This window comes from Peromyscus californicus, unplaced genomic scaffold (genome assembly GCF_007827085.1).
Source record: "Peromyscus californicus insignis strain IS unplaced genomic scaffold, ASM782708v3 Scaffold_9__1_contigs__length_137607984, whole genome shotgun sequence".
NCBI classification, from domain to species: domain Eukaryota; kingdom Metazoa; phylum Chordata; class Mammalia; order Rodentia; family Cricetidae; genus Peromyscus; species Peromyscus californicus.
In genome coordinates, this window is record NW_026294617.1 from 20,172,833 (window position 1) to 20,185,640 (window position 12,808).

The following is a 12,808-nucleotide window of genomic DNA, read 5'->3' on the forward strand; positions in this document are numbered from 1 at the left end:
TGGTGTTACAGATGGTTGTGAGCTGCCATTGCTTGGAATTGAACCTAGGTCCTCTGGAAGAGCATCCAGTGTGCTTAACCACTAAGCCATCTCTCCAGTCTGATAAAAGTTAACTTTAAAAATACAACACATTATATAAATGTAAGCAAAGGAACATGGGGGCAGTTACTAGAAGAGAAACTCCATTCTTTCACTTGGAATTTACCGTCTTACTGTCTGAAGGGAACCGAATTCTTGAGGAAGTCTAAGAAAATACTGCAGGCTCAAGGTCTCCTGTAACACAAATCAATTTCCTCATAGTTTTTGATCTCGAAAGGGTCAAGGTTCTGGCTGCTCCAGGTTCTTGTAAGGGAGAGTCTGTGTCTGGCTTTCATATGACTTCCTTTTTATTGTGACCTGATGGATTGAGATCTCTCATTCTCCTCTTATGGGGGACAACAATCCTAACAATTCTGTCTCTTTAGTTTGGATGAGTGCCTCAGTTTATGTGTTCTTCATGTCTCACAGAAAGGATCTTCACACATACATAGCAGGCATGGTGAGGGAGGTCAAGTGCACAGAATGCCTGTAGCAGCTCTCTACTTCTTAATGCTCTCACTACTTCTCAATGCTCTCACTACTTCTTAATGCTCTCACTACTTCTTAATGCTCTCTCTACTTCTTAATGCTCTCTCTACTTCTTAATGCTCTCACTACTTCTTAATGCTCTCTCTACTTCTTAATGCTCTCACTACTTCTTAATGCTCTCACTACTTCTTAATGCTCTCACTACTTCTTAATGCTCTCACTACTTCTTAATGCTCTCACTACTTCTTAATGCTCTCTCTACTTCTTAATGCTCTCACTACTTCTTAATGCTCTCACTACTTCTTAATGCTCTCACTACTTCTTAATGCTCTCACTACTTCTTAATGCTCTCACTACTTCTTAATGCTATCCAAATCCATTCAAAACTGTAAAGCTAGGTTATGCTGTTCATCTGGTTAGTAAGAATTATGGCACACTCCTACCATAAAATTTAGTAACAATAATCTGCTACTAAAACAAGTGAGACAATTTTATGAAAATTCTTAGTTTGGCTCATGGATCTGGATCCCCAGTCCAAAACTGAAGGAGAGGCTGCACTTTGTGGTGGAATTCAATTATGGGATAATTCATTTACTCCAACTTAGGAAGTAAGAGAGAGAGAGTGTAGGAACTGAGTCCTCTGAAAGCCATCTCCTTCCCAACTTAAGGACCTCTCCAAAGTCTTAACTGCCCAAATACCTCACCACCTCCCAAGAGTTGTACCCTTGGGACTAGTCATATGACATGTTGGCCTTTGGGGGACATGCATCCAAGCTAAAAATGATAATAAAGCAGTAAAGGCAAAATTATAATTTGATCATCAAACTTGTGACAGCTTCCATGATTTATATTAATTTCAATCAAGATTTCAGGGACAGGTGTGCTTTCCTTATATAAAGACAAGCAAGGACCAAGGTTGTCATGCAGGACGTGCAATTACACAGGTTTGAAGGGTAATAGAATGGTGTGTAGCCGCCCACTCGGGTTACTACCTAGAACAGGAGGAGAACTAGGGAAACTTCAGCAAGTAAAGATCAATGTGGGGAGACAATCAAACTGTAAACAGAAGTCAAGAGAATTGAAAGATGAAACAAAGATTGGAAGAGGATACTTGGGACTCTTTTATTGGGCAAAGGATCACCATGAAATCTCCAGAGAGTGGAAATCTGGAGCAACAGGGAGAAATGAACACAGCTTTAAAAAGCCTAAATCGACATTTATTATCTGAAGGGTGAAATAAAGTTCAGTTTCCCAAGCCTTAGGGGGGCTGAGAACTTTCCAATGGCTGACCAACCTCCTCCCTAAACTATAGAAATAGTCGTTATGCATCTTTAGAAACATTATGGCTGTTCCCAACAACAGAAGGAACAAATGAATCTGATTGACTGGACTGAAAAGCTTGCATTGTATATTGATTGACAATGATGGAACATTCAAGAAAGCTCCTAATCTCTAAATACTGATTGTTGGAAATTGTAATTATAACTTGACAGTGAATGTTAGTACTGTCAATTTTTGAAAAATAACCCAAAGTCCACACTTAGTGGTTTTGGAATAATTTGAGTAAATTCTAGAAGTTCAAGGTAAATAACAAAACACCAGACAAATACTGAGACCATGGCTGAGAGGAGGGACATGATTCTGTAGGTGTTGGGGCTCAGGTAGAAGCAGAAGCTAAGCTACAGCTACTCTGTGTTCAAAATGGTTACTCTGAAAACCAGCCAACTCCTGTAGATCCAAGAAGTAGTTAAAGTAAATGGTGGGATTCTCTAAGGATAGTGGGGCATGGATATTGCCACAGAGAACCAAGTGAATGGGCCCTTGGCCTCACACCATGCCTGGGCTGCCAGGAGGGGCAGGAGCACTGTCCCCCAGCTTCTGCCACACTCCCTTCTTCCTATAATCTCCTAGAATCCTCCAGAATAACTACCATACCAGGAAGCTAGGCTTGGCTCCTCCCCCACCCACCCCCACCCACACAGTCTCAGTCTTCTATCCTCCAATACATGTTGAGGTCTTGGGAACATGAAATCTGAAGCCACCTGCTCCATATGAGTGTGAGTCTCAGTTTCCCAGACTTCCAGTAATATTGACATGTCACTGATGATAAAGAGAAAAGAACACTAAAGGCAGAGCATTTTGCTGGGAATGCTCTGGAAGCCACAATGGCCACATGGCTTTTCACTCTATCTATCACCTCCCGAGTGACAGAAATTGGCTGAGAAACTCAGGGAAAGTGTGGGCTAAGGGATATGCTTTGGGGCTAAGATTAGTGTCCCAGGAATTTCAACCTGGATGTGGCTGGGCTTCAGCTGGGATTTATGGTTTGGCTTTCACTTGAGCATCCTAAAAGGAGCCCAGGTTCTTTTATATAGTGCTGGGATCATATACACAACATACCTTGAAATTGGTGTCAAGAATCTGCCAAAATTTTCCTCCTTTCAGTTCAACACCAATAGTGTTTTTTAATTGAAGCCAAATGTATTGATTTACTGCCTTCATCCAATGATTCTAGGTCTTTCTGTGGGGTTTGGATCCAATAAATACAAATGTTATTCTTCTGCAAGTTTTATAATATCATCTCCTCGACATGATGGTGGTAGATTCTCTCATCTGCTCATACCCCTGTGATGTCCCTTTAACGGCCCCAGCCTCCTCCATCCCTCACTGCCAATCAGCCACTAAGAATGAAACACAATGTTGTGGGAGGCCTTTGTCTTCCTTGAGCTTCAAGAAGGTAGTTACATTGGAACACATGTTAGTTCACAGAGCAGCATCTCTAGAAGACTTCCTCTCTTCCTCCTGAGATCAAAGAAACTTGCTTTTTATCAATTTCACACACCTCCTTAGAAACTGGTATGAACAAACTATGATGTATCTTGCGTTTATTTGAATTTCTATGTATTTATGTATATTTAGGTGTCTGTGTTCATGTGTGTGGACATGTGTGTGTATGTGAGTGGAGGACAGATTTTGACACTGAGTGCCTTCTGTTGCTTTTCATCTTCATCTTGTGTTTGAGACAGGATCTCTCATTGAACTCGGAAGTTACTAGTTCTGGCTGGCTGGTGAACTCTGTGGATCACCTGTCTCTTTTGTTCTCCTTCCCAGACTGGAGTTACTGTTGCTTATTGCTGTATCCAGCTTTCTATGTGGGTGCCAGGGATCATACTCAGGTCCTCATACTTATGTGATAGGCAGCATACATATCACCCATCTACATTATTTCTTCTTACGACATTCTTGATTCTTTCAAATCTTTAACTTGAACCTTGTTGTGTTTCTACCATGTCAGTTCACAAATGTGAATTTCTTAGCTAGAGTGTTTATTTTTTCCCTCTGAACTTGGTTCTATGCTTGTTTCTTATGAAAACTGACTCACTTGGTTCAAAGCATTATTTGAATTGAGCCGGGTCCTTGGGTTCAGTTTTAATATTGGACTCCATGGGGCAGCAAAGAGGTCTTGGTGAGAATCCAAACTGATTTTTTTTTTTAAGTAAAACATCCCTCTTCTATATTGGTGCATTCAATACTGTGTTGTGCCACCAGATACAAGTACATAGAGTCATTGTCACTGAGTCTGAGTAACTTAGATGAAAAACCAAAATCTGATCAAAAAGTAAAATGAAAGCAATGGATGCTGAAGAAAAAAAATATATTGTTATAACAAGAGCTGGAGAGGGTGATACAATAAAGGACAAACATGTCAGTTACAAAGATAGATAAACTATCTCCAAACAATGAGGTTAGCATTTCAACTCATGTGTGATGGTTAGTGTCAACTGTCAACTAAACATAGAGTCACCTTGTGAGAGAGATTGCCTTAGACTATGTCTATAGGAGATTGTCTTGATTAGTTTAATCAAGGAGGGTACAGCTGCCCACTGTGAGTGGCATTGCTCCCTAGGCAGGGACCCAGGACTGTGTAACAGTAGTGAAGCGAATTTGGTGTCAGCATATATACATTCATCGTGTGTTTCTTCTGCCTTCAGACATAGCATTTCTAGGTACTTCAAGCTCCTGCTGCTGTGGCTTCTTCACTGTGGACTGAAGCCTGGACCTTTAAGCTACATAAACCCCTTTTCCCTTAGGTTGTTTTTGTTGAAGGTTTTTATCACAGCAATAAGAGAAGAAACTAGAATGGAAACTGGTACCAGGAAGTGGGCCTGTGGTGAGATTAGGCAAATTGAACAGGTTTCTGGCTATAACATGAAAGGATGTGGTACTTTGGGCAAGAATTAAACACTGAATGATGGAAGCAGAACTTATTGGGTTGTTCTAGTGGGAGTTTGGGAGTCACAAATACTGAGAGAAATGTGGACTGTACTCATGTTTTTGGAAGGGCTCAAATGTCAACAGAATTGGGGGCCATCCTTGTGGTATTTTGGCCATGAATCTGGCTTCATTCTGTTCATGTCCTGAGAACTTGTATGGAGCCAAATTTAAAGATTGTTTACTGATTTGCTTGTCAAAGGAAATCTCATCAGAAAGATAGTCAAGCTGGTGCTGAAGAAGCACCTGTAACTGGTGGAGAGAAAGAACTCTTGTGATACCAGGAGAATGAGGCTCCCTGATCCTCAAAAGCAATTGCCTAGGAGTGTTTCTCAGTACACAGAAGAGGATGCAGCTGTGGTCCAGGGTGGTCAGGCTCCCTTCCAAGCCGACAGCAAAACTTGGCAGCATCATTCATGCAGTATTGGTTTTGAAGGCATTAAAGATATAAGATTGAGTGGGTCATAGAGAGCAGATGAAGCCATGCACTGTATGGCAGGCTCAGAGGCCCAGTGGGGAAACACTGAGAGGCCATTATATACAGCCCCAAAGTCTTAACTGCAGGAGCTGCTGGAACCAAAGAGTGTCTTCTCTGTGTCACGCATGTAGCAGAGCTAGAGAACTGGGCTCCCTGAGCAGTTTGGAGCTCAGGAAATTACATTAGGGACCCCAGATGGTGGGCATGCAGCTGTGGGATTTGTGTTTGCTCTGCTGTATTTTGGTTTTGTTTGTTATTCTTTGCTATGCCACCATCCTTCCCTTTACAAACAGGGATGTTTATCCTGGCATTACATATATTGAAACCATGTAGCTCTTTTGAGCTCACAGCACTTGGGATTTTAGAAATGTTAAAACTATAAAGAATGTGGTAAAGAAAGTTGGGCTATATTTTATATCATAAGATAAATGTGAGACATTAGGGGCAAGAGGTCAATGATTACAGCTTAAAATTTTTGTATTTGTGTTCCAAGTTCACAGTGTAAGAGGTGGAATTGTGAAGTTTAGTGGTAAGTTTTAAAATTTTTATTATTAATATTTTATGTGTATGGGTGTTTTTCCTGCATGTTTGTCTGTATGCTATGCACCTGGTACCACTGGGGCTGAAGGAAGGCATCAGTTTCCTTGAAATTGGAATTACAGACAGTTGTGAACCACCATGAGAGTGCTAGGAATTGACCCTGGGTCCTCTGGAAGAGCAGCCAGTACTCTTAAACACTGAGCCATCTCTCTAGCTTCTGGTGTTTTCAACTTGGGCCTCCAAGTATGTCTGTGGGGGATTATCTTGATTATGTTGATTGAAATAGGATGACCTTTGAGTGCTGGGATTATAAATACAAGCCACCACGCCCAGATAAAAGATTACTTTGTTTAATGATTTTATTTTTAATTGTGTGTGTGTGTGTGTGTGTGTGTGTGTGTGTGTGTGTGTGTGTGTTGAATGCATGTGAGTACATGTGTACAAGGAGGCTTGAGTGTATCTCCCTGGTGCTGGGTACAGTTATGTGCCACCTGACATGGGTGCTAGGAACTGAACTCAGGTCTTCTGTAAGAGTAGTAAATACTCTTAACCGCTAAACCATCTATCTAGCCCTGGAAACTACTTTTAATACACATAGATACATACATGGGCACACACAGAGAGATGGATCTTATGTGGGTGGCTTGGAGTATTGCTGTCCATGACTAGTAGTTATTGAATAAACATCCACCATAAATTATAAGTTTCAGATATGAAGAAATGAAGTTGACACTGATGATTTTCTTTTTTTGGTATTATCCTAATCAGATTTGACCTACTTATATCTTGTACTGTCATAGCTTCAATTATCAACTTGACACAACCCAGGAGTCACCTTCGAACAGGGAACACAGCTGAATAATTGTGTGTTGATGGTTAATCAGGACTATGGCCACACCTCTGAGACACTTCCTTAATTGCTAATTAATGGATGAGGGCCCATCCCACTGTGGACTGTGTCATCCCTAGACAATCAGGCCTGGGCTGCAAAGAAAGCTAGCTGAACAAGCTAGGGTGGAGCAGGTCAGTAAGCAGTATCCTTCACTTGTTTGTGTCTCAAACTCCTGCCATGACTTCTCTATATGCTAGATGGTAGCCTGTAAGCCAAATAACCCACCCCCACCCCCATTGCTTTTGGGCAGATTGTATGATCACAACAGAAAAGCTAATTTGGACAAGTAATTTGTGCTGAACTAAGGGTAATTATATGTGTAATCCATTTAGCAAAATTGTGTTTAATAATTTTGCCAAATGCATCTTTGTGTTCATTTTCTTTTTAAAAAGTAACAACTAGCTCCATTTTTCTTTCTAAAAAAAGGTTCTCTTAAAGGAAGATTATTAGTAATTCGTGTTAATTGGTTATAAGCTAAACAACCAAAATATGGATCTCAGGGTTTACTCAAGACTGAGGTATGTTTTTTCTGTGTAATATTTACAGCTGGCAAACAGCTATGTGACTCTTTGTATGGCTAATACCTGGCCCAATGCAGCTCTTTGTCAGAGACTCTTTATGTCAAAGAGCAAGGGAAAGGGTCATTAGGGATGGGACATTCTCATTGGGAGCGAGACGTGCTACATATATTCCAACTTGCGTTTTCTCACTTCCAAAAGGAAGACTCATGCTTCTTGGGTACCAAGTATTGTTGGAAGAAGCATGGAGCATGCAAATGGCCATAATTAGTAGCAAAGATAGCTTGGAAATGTATTCTTTATTTGATGACCAGAGATCCAGCTAAGCTTTTATGACTAAGAGTTCCAGAAAAAATATCAAAGAATAACTAGGATTAACTACATACTCTAAAAAATATATATAAAAGGAAAAATGGTGAAGTTAACCAAATGCCTTCATAAATTAATTAAAGAAAATGCTCTTTTTAGTAGTCAAGCCATAAAATGTGTGCAGTGATTGTCAAAGTATTTCCTTCTAGTCTTTTCTCAGTTTTATCCTGGAATGTTTAATTTCAAATGAAGATCATGGCTCATTTGTGCACAAAACTGAGAAAAAGAGATGTGGAAATAGCTTTTCCCTCCCTCTAATGCTTATAATTTCTCCTTTTAAGGTAAAAAGAAAAAAAGCTCAAAATGATTTAATCCAATTCCCCTAAAAATATTCACAAGTGTTAATTTTGGGGATTCTCAAAATGTTTTGATAGGCTTAAAACATAATGAAGCACGCATGTGCTTTTCCTCTTTGAGAATTCAGTCATCATGGGTGATTGGAAAACAAGGCTCTAAAGACCTTTCTCTAGTGTTGTCAATCCCCAAAGAGAAAAGGGACTTTTTCCCGGGGTGAACAAAGTATATATACACCTGAAAATAAGGGGGGAAAGACACCATAAGTTTTGCCTATGTTCTGTAGCCCCGGGGTAAACTGCAAATCTCACTGCTTTGATTGACTGAGCCCATGGCTGGAAGCAGACCTAGAAGAGAAAAAGTGAGCTATTAAATTGCAAATAACTGCCAGCTTCATGGCCATGTCTAGAGAGAGGCCCCTTCCTGACCATTCCCCCTCTTCTGACATCGGGTGCACAGAGTACTCCAAACACTCAGAGACGTGGGCCTTTCAGTGAAATAGAGGTGAAACCCACAGAAATGGAAACAAAGAGGGAACGATACTTTCCACAGACCTCCATGTTAAATATACATCCCTCAGCTGTCAGTTCTCAATTTACTTTCAGAATAATATTCTCGACCCAATCTCCATAGCAGGTCCCACTGCATGAGCAAGTGAGTGTATCCCGCCTTGGAGCCTGGAATAGTGAGTTAATTTGACAAAGAAATAATCTCCCCTTCTCTTTCTCTCTTCTCTCTCCCTCTCTTCCTCCTTCCCTCCTGCACTGGCCAATATCAAACTTGAAATATAATACTCAAGTCACATATAAACAGATTTCTCAAATCTGAATAGTTGGAAGAGTCACACTAAGTAATCTACTTGGGGACAACTGTGGTTATCTAATCAGGCAGGTTTGGACTATGTACTACACAGAACATAGAATATCACAGATGTCTGTTTTTTCTTCTTAAAACTCCGAACACTTGCAGGCCTCACCTTGCATCAAAAGATGGGTTTAGAGTCCACATGTCCTCAAGTCACACAGATGGCAAAGTGCAATGTGCCAGCATTCGGAGGTCATAAGGTGTTTGATTGTAGAGGAAAAGGAAATGCAGGCAGGGGTGACTGGCCTGCTTGGCGTGTTGATTTCTTTTCTCCCTTCTGGTAACATAAATCCAATGCCAGTTTACCATTTCTGCCTCAATTAAATGTGGAAAGAGCAATTGCTTAGAGAAACTCAGAGGCCTCAAAGGGTGCATGTTCCATTTACAGGGTCACTCTGAGGGTCTAGCTGTCCCTGGAACAGGTGTGGCAATACAGACGCCACCAGAGGAGTTCCCAGATCTTCCACTCAAGCTGCTTTGTCTCTCAGTTCTTGCTTGCATGCTTGTCTTGGTAAAAAAAAAAAAAATGAGGCAAAATTGCCTTACTTTACTTGACAATACAGTTTTCTCTATTTTTGATATCTTAAAAAATAGGATTTGAGAATTTCATACATACATGTAATGTGCTTTGGTCAACCCAACCTCCTTCCCATCTCAACTTCATGTGGTCTTTTTTAAAGCCCAGAGTCCACTTAGTGCTGGCTGTGTGTGCACACATGTGGGGCTATCTACTGGTAACCAATATCTCAGGGGCTGCATCCCCAGAGAAAGCCAGTTCTCCTTCCCTCAGCAGCCATAAAGTTTCCAGTAGTTCCTTAGTTAGGGACGGGACTTGTGAGCTCATGAAGTCTTCTCCATGGGAAGATTTTGTCTAGTTTGATCTTCCAGGTCTTATTCATGCTGTCATAGATACTGTGGGTTCATCTGTGCAAAGGCCATGTCATATCTGGTGAGTACTTTTCACTCTAAATGTCTATTACCTTAGACTCTTACGATCTTTCCTTCTCATTTGTAATTATCCCAGAGGTTTGGGAGGAAGGATGCGGTGTCATGTTTCAGTTAGAGCTGATCTTTTTGTCTCTGCACACTGAGTAGTTGTGGGTCTCTCTGATGAGGTTGAGAGATGAACTAATCTATTGGTATAAAGCTAAAAGCTTAGGGGGCAGTCAATTAATATATGAATTTAGAAGAATAATAGGATTGGGTTTTTCTCCTAGATCCACTCAGCCACCATTAATGGTACTAGGCGTAAGTTGCATAAGAAAGTGGTTGGGTTTTTTCCATAAATGTCTATGCTATTACAGGACCACAGACATGTCTTGCTAGGCCCATCCTTACTGTAGCTTCCAGACTTCACATTTGTGTAAGACTGTTGATTATTTTTCTTCCTCAGTAGCTCTCATAGAACCTCCCAGCAACATGAAGGTCATTTCTTCTTAAATCCCTGGTGTTTTATTGGGAGGTGGGAGGAAATCAGAGTACTGCAAAGGCTTTGCAGTGACTAGGCTTTCTGATTACATGCACTGACATTCCCTTAATCTTGGATGACAGTTGGCTACCTCTTGCCTTTGAACATTTTCAACAGAGATTAAAATATGTGAGTGCTGAATGGAGAGGCATGGCTGATGATACATCTAATCCATCCCCCCCCTTCCTGCATCCCTATACTCTAGAAAAGTGCTTGGTATATGTAAGCATTGATTCATATTTGCTAAACAATCAAAATCTTTAACTTGGTTTGGTTATCAAATTAAACTAGTGTCATAAGAAATAGGCACTGCTACCTGGAACTTTCCTTCATATCATTTGATCTCACATCATTGTTCATAGTCATGTATCCTCTCTGAAGCACACATTCTGAATTTGTGTGACTGTTAATAAGCACCTACCTAGTGCTATGGGATGTTGTGTATTCTGTGAATGTGTTGCTCTGATCGGTTGATAGATAAAACACTGATTGGCCAGTAGCCAGGCAGGAAGTATAGGTGGGATAAAGAGACGAGAATTCTGAGAAGTGGAAGGCTGAGTCAGTAGATACCAGCCCACTGTCCAGGGAGCAACATGTAACAGCACAAGGTAAATCCATGGAACATGTGGCAACATATAGATTAACAGAAATGGGCTGAGTTTAAATGTAAGAGCTAGTCAACGGTAGGCCTGAGCTAATAACCTAGCAGTTTTAATTAATAGAAGCCTCTGTGTGTTTACTTGGGCCTAAGCAGCTGCAGACTGGGCAGGACACGGGAAAACCTAGCATCTCACTGTGAGTTATTTGTAGAACTTCTTCCTAAAGGAAGTTGACTCATCTCAACTTTTCATGCTCTGCTCTGGCTCACTTACACCAGGTTTCCATGACAGTGTTGCATTCTAGAATTTTCCTTAGAAAGAACAGTATTGCACGTAAAATTTTTTCTTTCTCAACTAAAATATTTTCAAGCAATGCATCAGACTCAATCTACATGACTTTCAGTGTGGCCAAGGCACTTTCCAGAAGGGATGGTGTTAGTCAGTGAACAAGCTGCAATCTGGAAAACAGAGAGTCTCACTTGTTCTGTTTTTATTTCCTGAGTTTTCCTTTTGCTGTGCGGTAGAAAGAAGCCAAGCCAAGGTCTTCTGCATGCTAGGCAAGTGTCCCGAAACTTAGATTTATCTAACTTCCACATATTGGGATTTTCTATGACCACCCTGTTCCCATCCCTCCCAAAGACATTAAGCACTGAGCATCTTTGAGCACTATACATAAATATTAGTGTGAGAGGAGAAGCAGTGAAACACTTTCCAGATGAAGATGGACTGTGGTCTAGGGACTTCCCAGCTTTTCATATTGCTCGATCTCAGAGGCTACTGTCCTAACTTGGTACTTAAGCCAACCGTCGTCATTTCACATCGTGCTACCTAAGTCTTTGGGACTCTGAGCCTTTTCCCCTCTTGTTGAGGAAATCTGTGTGGGGTCTGGAGGCCTGGAACTTCTCAGTAAGTATCCCCAGTCTCTTCCATGCAAATTTTGTGTTTTGCTTTCTTCTTTCAACTTTCTGTTTTACTGTTAAACTGCCTCACATCCCACTCTTTCATCTTCTTACCTAGGGCATGGTGATGCGGTCTGCAAACTGTTATTTCCATAGAAAATGAAGCATAAGGGATCTAGGTTACAGACAAACTCTTTGCTGAGTGGTTTTGAATCAAGTGTGCTCATTTCCTTGATATGAAGAAGGAAGGCCCAGCTAGAGCATTCATTTTATTTCTTCCATTTCCTCATTTCTGTTTTAAGAGTTTAACATTAGCACTCTTTAAAAAAGTTTAGAAAATAATATTATAGTGACCTGACTACTCACTGACCACCTGACCAGACAGGGTTTTTGTCCTTTTCCATAGAAGGACTTAATATAAGATCTCTCCTACCTCACTGGTGGCTTCAACTTGGGCTGCTGCTGTGTCCCAAGGATCAGAATGTGAGTCCAGTATCTCTCAGATGCTAGCTCAGCAGTGCCACATGGGGTCCTGACCTTCCAGAAACCAGGACGCTGGATCCTACCAAAGAGAGCTTGCATGTCCACGGTCTGTGCTGCCCTGCTCAAAATAGCTCAAGAAAGGAATCAGCCTAGGTTTCCGGGAGCTGAGAAGCAACTATTGAAAGTGTTGCACTGTACACAACGGAATAGTATTCAGATGTCAAGAAGAATGAAGTTGCAAAATTTGCAGAAAAATGGAAATATTGTATTTAGAGAAGTAACAAATGCTCAGACAAACACAAGTTCTCTCTTATATGCAGATCCCAGGTACTAGGTACTAATTAAAAATAAATATTTATTTATGTCCCCCATGCAGAGGGGGAATATATGTCACAGGGAGTACAAAAGTCAAAAGGCAACTTTGGGGAGTTGATTTGTTCCTTCTACTATTGGTGAGCCAGGGACTGAACTCAGGTCATCAGCTTGGCAGCAAATGCCTTCACCATGTGCTGAGCATGTATTTATGAAGGAGACAGTAGAGTAGAGGTTAGGAAACTAGAAAAGA